The following is an 8,240-nucleotide window of genomic DNA, read 5'->3' on the forward strand; positions in this document are numbered from 1 at the left end:
AAAAAAAAAAAAAAAAGATGAAAACACAGAAAAACCCAAACACTCTGATGGGGAGACCATGTAGGTAGAGAGTGTGCTGGGAGCTTCAGTAGCCGGTCTCCTCCTGGTCCTAAGGGAGATATTCAGGGGCCTCCCCTGGCCCCTGGCAGTCGCCGGGACCCAAGGGAGCCCCATGGGTCACTGGGCTTCCGGGTAGTACTTGGGACCGTGTATTTGAAGACCTGGCCAAAGGCCTGGCCGCTCTGGTTGGCGCCTTGCCTGTAGCCCATCTTCAGGGACACGGAGGAGTTGTCACAGTTGTTGATTCCCAGCTTGGTGTGGTGGATGTGCCACCGGGTCCCAGGAGTCAAAAAGCCCACCTGGCTCGCACACTTGTTTGTGCCCATCTGGAGTTGTCCATGGTGGGGGCAGGATGTGACTCTTGGGTCGTAGAGATGCCGCCTCGTGCCCTGCCATACGTGGTCATACCTGACTGGCTGGCACATTTGTTGGTAATCGGCAGCCTGATGAGGCACTGGCCGGCCTTCATGGTGGCGTCGTGGAAGTTCCGCTCCTGCCTGTCTTAGTACTTGTCACCGATGTCCATCCTGGTCTGCAGCCCCTTAGTCTTGGCCTTCCCTGCCAGGGCAAGAAAAGACACCTGCACCTGGGTCACGTTCCCACTCTCAAACAGTTAGTTGGCCTCAAATAAGTCCACGGGGCTCATGCTGTAGCTGACCATGTCCTTGAGGAAGTTGGAGAGCTTTTCTAGCTGGTGCCAGTTCTACATGGAAGCGGTTGATCTTAGAGACTGAGGCCGGCTGCAGTTTGTTCATGAATGTGCATAAGATAATCCTATCCTTCGGGCCCTTCTGGAAATCAGGCCGATGGAGAGGCCAGTGAGTCCCGCGATCCAGCTGCGGAGCTCTGCCTCCTCCTGGGGGTCATATTTGGAGAGGAGTCTGTTCTTGACCTCCCCCAAGAGCCTGTAGGAGCGGCCCTTGTTGAACTGCCTGGAGCTTAATGCTGGTGGGCACTGCCTCGGGACTGGACCGGACGGGACCTGGGGCTAAGCCTTTTATCTAGTTTGCAATATTTTGTTTTCACCACACCATTGTTTTTACTACATATCTTTGGTGTATTTAAAAAATGTGTGAAAAATCTTAGACCATCTCCCTTTTTTCCTCCTTCCCTTTTTCCCTTTACTGCCATTTACACACACACATCCACGCACGCACACATGCACACACACATACAGACCAAAATTAATTTAGATGTACGGATGTGTTATTTGAAGCAAAAAGTCAATCTATATTAGTAAAAGTGTCAAGCCAATGTGAATTATATTTATGATCCTTTTAAGAAGAAAGAACTTCTAGCCGGGTGCGGTGGCTCACGCCTGTAATCCCAGCACTTTGGAAGGCCTAGGCGGGCTGATCATGAGGTCAGGAGTTTAAGACCAGCCTGGTCAAGATGGTGAAACTTCGTCTCTACTAAAAACACAAAAAAAGTTTAGTTGGGCGTGGTGGCACGCGCCTGTAATCCCAGCTATTCGGGAAGCTGAAGCAGAGAATTCCTTAAACCCGGGAGGCGGAGCTTGCAGTGAGCCAAGATCACTCCACTGCACTCCAGCCTGGGTGACAGAGCCAGACTCCGTCTCAAAAAAAAAAAAAAAAAAAGAAAGAAAGAAAAAAGAAAGAAAGAAAGAAAGAAAGAATTTCTTTAATTTTTTGAAGAGTCTATTCTGTATCCATGTTATAATTTTATGGCCACTGAAAAAGATATGTTAAATCACAGACACCGTGAATATAATAAGTGGTAGTTAAAAATGTTGAATTTTGACCGGGTGCGGCAGTTCAGGCCTCTACTCCTAGCCCTTTGGGAGGCCGAAGTGGGTGAATCACCTGAGGTTGGCAGTTCGAGACCAGCCTGGCCAATATGGTGAAACCCCTTCTCTACTAAAAATACAAAAATTAGCCAGGCATGGTGGCACAAATCTGTAATCCCAGCTACTCAGGAGGCTGAGGCAGGATAATGATTTGAACCATGGACGTGGAGGTTGTAGTGAGCCTAGATCATGCCACTGCACTCCAGTGTGGACAACAGAGTGAGACTCCATCTCAAAAATAAAGTAAAATGTTGAATTTTTACAAGTCATTGTTCCTACTCTAATTTTTGAATGCAACTACAGCCTCTAAAAAAACAGCCTTGTAAAACTAATTCGCTAATGAATTCTTAAGGAAAAGGGGAATTCCACAGAAATATATATGGCTCTTTTATGTTTAATAAAAGTAAGAGCCTGGAAAACAGATGTGTTCTGTAAAATTGAATTACTTTCTATCCAGTTCCACTGGTTCGCAGTGTTTTATCTTTATATTAAAAAATATATAAATGAATGATTGATGAATTTTTTTCTTTTAGACACTGCTGTTGAATCCATGGAGACTAAAAAGGGTAAATTTCCAGAACTAGGCTCCCTCTGCTCCAGTTCCCCAGGTGGGCGTGGCGGAGACAGAGACAGAGGAAGGCCGCTGGGGCCATGCGGGGCTACCTGCTCATGGTGGCGCTGTGTCTGGCCGCATGGCGCTGTGTCTGGCCTGCGGCTTCTGCTCGCTCCTTTACGCCTTCAGCCAGCTGCCACAGCTCTGGAGGAAGGAGTGCGCGGGGGTGACTGGAAGCAGCAGGCACGCAGTGGCTTCTTGACTGGCTGGAGGCCGATGCAGTGCAGTGAGAGGAGCCAGCAACGCTGGTCCCGCTGCGCAATCAGACTGGTGAGACAGGTGTAGTCTGAAAATACAGCCTGTTGAGAAAATGCATCTAGCTGTAGTTGCCTGTGGTGAAAGACTGGAAGAAACTATGACCAGGTTGAAGTCAGCTATCATTTTCAGGATCAAAGCTTTTCAATTCCAGGTTTTTGCTGAAGATCAGCTACATCATAGCTTTAAAGGAAGATTTGACAGGGGTCATTTCTCCAAATATTTAATTATACAATATACCCCATAACCTTTCCAAGTGAGAATGCAGCAGGGTGGAAAAACTTTTTAAACCATGTGGTTTACAGAGGATTGTCCTTGCCCTTATTCCTGAAATAAGTTGACTCCCACACTGATAGCCTCTTTTTTTTACAACCAGTTGATACTATTTGGTCTTTACTAAAGAAATTTCATTCCACACAAATTGCTGCAATGGCCCCAGAACCCAAGGAACCTCGAATAGGATGGTATAGTCGTTTTGCTAGGCATCCATACCGTGGAAAAGCTGGAGTAAACTCTGGAGTAATGTTGACAAACATAACTGGAATGAGAAGGAAGTATTTCAAGAATGATGTGACAACCGTGCGACTACAATGAGGGGATATACTTATGACATGGCTTAAAATATACAAGCTAAACATGACATGGGCGATCAAGATCTGTTGGATATCATGTTTTTTATAATCCAGAAAGCCCTTTTGTCTTTCTGTGTCAACGGAATAATCATCCAGATCATTGTCTATATGGAAGCAGTTGCCAAGAAACAGAAACAGAAGAAGGAATCTTTATTCTTCACGGGAACAGAGGTGTTTACCATGATGATAAGCAACCAGCATTTAGAGCTGTTTATGAAGCGCTGAGAAATTGTTCTTTCAAGATGACAACATTAATTCCTTAATAAAACCTTTAGAATTGGAACTACAAAAAACAGTGCATACATACCATGGAAAAATTTACAAAATATTTATCAAACAACTAGCAAAAAGCGTAAGAGATCGTTATGCCAGATCACCAAAGGAAAGGTGATTCTTGGTGCCTGCTACATCAAATGGATGAAAACAACAAAGCATCAGAGGATAAGTGTGAAAGAATCATCTTAGGTGAAGCATTAAGGAAGGAATTATTCATCTCCAGAATATCTTTTTTCCTAAAGAGGTTAAATGAGCAGTATTTTCAGGCAACGAAGAATAAGGTAAAATCTTGGGCTCCAACAAAGAAACATGTTTGGCCTCTGATATTTTGTAATGTTACTTACTATCATTCAAGTATTGATGAAAATATTACGAATGGTTTTAGCCTGCAAACTTCTGTTGACCCGTAGCCTCAAGTAAGGGTGATGGGGCTGTGAAGATGAAGAAAATGTACCTCAAACCCAGTGCAAACACTCAGACTGTGAGTAGAGTGATAATTTTATGTCAGCACTAACCTCACTTTAAATGTGTGAGAAAAAAGTTTGTTTACAGTATCAGAAACAGTTTTGTTTCTAAAGAAATGTGATGTGCCCAATGTAACCTTTGATGATCTATATCTGCCTTCATATATTTCATCTCTATTTTAAAATATTTTTTATGACAATCAAATTTAAAATTGTTTTTAAATTATAAGTAAACTGCATAAAACTTGAGCTGTATAAGAAAGAGAAAATATAGTGAAAACTTTGGGGTTTGAGTCTGTGCGTGTGTGAGAGAAAGTGAGAAATGTGGTGTTTTCATTTTATATGCATTAAATTGCCTTGCCAAGACTCAGATCTAAGATTGTTAAGTAGATATTTGGGAAACTTTTTTTATCACTTTAAATGAAAATTTTCAGCTTTACTGGGCATTCTGGAAGCAAAATATATTATGCTGATGATAAAGTGAGAACCTTAAGAGTACACTCATATGATGGTGGAAAATGTGGTGGACCCAAATGCAGAAGCTATACACGTCCTGTGAGTAGTAATTTTAGTTACAATGGAGTAGAAAAATGTGGTACATTTAAACTTTTCTTCTACCTCATAACAGCGTTGCAAGATACTTTTTAAAAAGCAAATATCTAGAGCCTTACTTTAAGAAAGTTAAACGACTTTGGTGAATGATTTGGATTAAGATTGTTACATCCAGCTATAGAAAATGTGCTTTTAATTGGGTTGATGTGAGTACCTTCCTTTTTTGAATATCACTTAAAACAGTTAATTTTTTAAGCCTTGAAGATGAGAAAAATATTACTTATCTAATATAAGTCTTTTAATAGTTATCTAACTTATAGTTATCTAATATAACTCTAAATTCTGAATACTTAGCATATCCTGTGCTGGGGCACATATCTTATTTTACCAACTGCTATATGGTTATCTTCTTCTTCTTCCTGATATTTTAATGCTCAAGTAGAAAATGGAAAATCATGAAGGAAAAATATCAGTTGTGAAAACCGTGGCAGTTAGCTTAATGAAGACACAGTGGCCTCTGTGGAGACATGGGATATGCAGAAAGAGATGGTTAGTACAGTTGTTCTGTCTTCTGCAGTTCAGTCAGGGACACAGTGAGAGAGGAAATTTTAAGCAAGGTACATTAGAAGTTGATAAACAGTCCAGCATTCCTAGAACAGATGGGTTTAGAGAACACGAGTTGTAGTTCCTTGGCAGAATGCCATGGTGGATATGAGAAACTGTGAACTATGTTGAAATTGAGGTTATTGAGCAGAAAATGAGAATACTACAAATTTGAAGTTCAGAGGGTATGTATTAGATAATTTCTAATGGTCCCCAGATATGATCATTGCATGCCTGACTATATGAGGAGCTTGAGAATAAATTCCTGAGCTTAGCCCTTTGGAGACTCTGGTATACTCTGGTATGCTGTGACTAGGATGGAGTCTGCAAAAAAAAAATTTAAAGAAGAGACTTAAAATTTTGCAAAAACTAGAATAGTGCCTTGGTACTATCAGATCACTTTGGAGGCCATTCCCACTTAGATTCTTGTATAGATGTGCATACAGAAACATGAAGATAGTCAATGCCAACTGTTGGGGGAAATGTCCATAGTCTGCAGGTTCCTGCAGGATAGCACTTCCACTCCTCTCCCATGAGGGAAAAATAGAGGAGAAAAGCTTTCAGCCTCTAACCATAAGCTCATTCAGTCCTCCACTTGGGAAGAGAAATGACTTACCTGAGGAATGTGCTTGGAAGTAGCTGTGCTGGTGAAACTCAGCCTCTGTGGGTTTCTCTCTCTTTCAGAGTCAGCTCTCTTCAGGATGCATATTTATTTCTCCCTTTGGAGGAGGTCTCAGTCCATCTCAGCCAAGGACTGAAGGGCACATCTGGCTAATTCAGGACTGGGACATTGGGAAGTCCACTTGGACCCCAGATCTATGACATGACATGCTCTTGAGTCCTGAGAGCTGCTGACTCTGGTGTCTCATTTCTTAGTTGGATCATATCTTGGGGTTATTTGTGTTCCCCAGCTCTAACAGGGGGGTTCCCAAGCACTCATTTCTTCTTAACCAATTTCTAAAGGTAAAATGTTGGTGAAGAGTGCTCTTTCCTTCCTGCTACCATTAATTGGTGTTTATTTTGTGTTGATTTTGTGTCAGGCACTGTTCAGTCGTTTACATTTCTTAGCTGGTTTGATCTTTACAGCAACTTTATATGACTGGCATTGTTCCCCCGTTTTTCAGGTTAGAAATCTGAGGCCCAGTGTCCCACAATGGCTGTGTGGTGACACTAGGCTTTGACCACAGAGGGTTGACTTTCAAAGCCTATGTTCCTAACCATTATGCCACTCTGTGTTGTGACAGCGCCAAACATACTTTCATTCATATATGTATGTATGTATGTATATATATATATATTTTTTTTTAACTGACCATGTTCTTCCATGATTTCTTACAGAAAACCTTTTACATCAAATATTGATCATGATAATAATAATGAACACATGTTGAGCACTTACCATGTCTCAAGCACTGCTCTAGAGCTCTGTGTGAAAGAACCCTCTAATATTCAGAACCATCCTGTGAGGCAGGTGCTACTGTTACTCTGTTTTCACAAGTAAAGAAACTAACCACAGCAGATCCAAAGCCATGGTGTAGGATGTTGTGTAGAATGGCTCCCGGGACACTGGGAAAGTTCTTCTGCATCCCAGTATCTTCTTAACTGGTTCATTAATGTCTGATATTCCTGCATGAGAAAGCACAGCATAGACAGAAAGCTTAATATGTTTATACACACACTGAGAAATAAGACATTGATCTAACATCTCATTATAGGTATTAGAAATGCCGTCTCAAGAGCAGGTTCTCATGGGGTGACAGGCAAGGTATTCTAGGGGAAGGAATATCCCAAGAAAGGAAGCATTACAAAGGAAGAGGAGAAAGAAAGTTGTAAATGAGGAGACACTGGTTTTCTTCCATTGCATATTTTCCCAAGGCTGGCCCCTTTTCTATCACATTCTTACCCAGTAACTCATACTTTCCTTAGAGCTCTTGCAAGCAAGAACTATTGAGAAGGTAGCCTATCTGAAAGTACATTTTCTGCTGTTTATCTGTTTCTAGAACTGGCTGAAGTTTACTTTTTGGTACTCCAGAGACCTAGCTTCTTCTTGCCTTCTTCCAATGTGGTCTAGTTAATCTCCTGTCATGTGGGAAATTATGTTCAAAATCTTCATGATCCTCAGTCCATAGTAAGTTAGGCATGTAGTGACAAGTACATGCCACAAGGTCCTGAGATTATATCTGCAATATGTTGCTGCTGGTTGTTGACCAAGACAGCCTGGAAGAAAAACATTATTTTCAGGTGTGAAAAACCGTCACCTTTGTCAAATAATTCTTCTTGCATTTTTCCCAAGACATTGTAGCCTATTTAAACTTGGGAGGTTAAGTTTGTAGCATTCATTATGACTGAAAATTTAGTTCACACAATCATGACGCTCTCTTTATTAGGTGTTACCATTAAACAATATTAAAATAAACACAACCTGGCTGGTCTTTTGTAAGTTACATGGCATGTTTACTTCTTTGTCTGATTTCTGAATTACACTTCATCTTTCTGAATACCAGTGTCGCTGTCATCCACAATATTTGCTGTTTTGAGTACGTGGTTTACATTTTATTTTGCCCAATAATAGAATATGATGAGGACATCTTATCTGAGTGTTTCATAGTATGCTGTAGTTTGAATTCTTGGCTGTTGGTTTCCCAGAGTCCCAGCTCCTGCCACTGCATTCTGCCTTTATAAATGGAGAATAATGGCTCTAAAAAAATTCACCTAAGAATCTCATGATAGTGGAGAAGGAGGACAATGGAAATGCTAAAGCCTCCCAATCAGCTTCTGTAAATCATGCAGAGGATCAGGAAAATGATTGAAACTAATGTATCCCAAACAAAGAAGCCAACTGTACAATTAAAGACCTGTGTCTGGCTGTAAAAAACAAACAAAAACAGTGGAAAGAATAACCTTGCTATTCATCTTGTTCAAAAAACTGGAGCACACTGAGTCATCTAGAACCAATTTCATAAGAAACGTTAAATACT

At 41.2% G+C, this 8,240-nt stretch overlaps 2 pseudogenes; one reads left to right on the plus strand and one right to left on the minus strand.

Moving 5' to 3' along the window:
* Window positions 1-109: 109 nt before the first annotated feature.
* Window positions 110-2,137, minus strand: LOC111529242 (annotated as a pseudogene).
* A 422-nt stretch (window positions 2,138-2,559) lies between these two features.
* Window positions 2,560-6,021, plus strand: LOC111529241 (annotated as a pseudogene).
* Window positions 6,022-8,240: the final 2,219 nt, after the last annotated feature.

This window comes from Piliocolobus tephrosceles, unplaced genomic scaffold (assembly GCF_002776525.5).
Source record: "Piliocolobus tephrosceles isolate RC106 unplaced genomic scaffold, ASM277652v3 unscaffolded_41583, whole genome shotgun sequence".
In the NCBI taxonomy this organism is placed as follows: Eukaryota; Metazoa; Chordata; class Mammalia; order Primates; family Cercopithecidae; genus Piliocolobus; species Piliocolobus tephrosceles.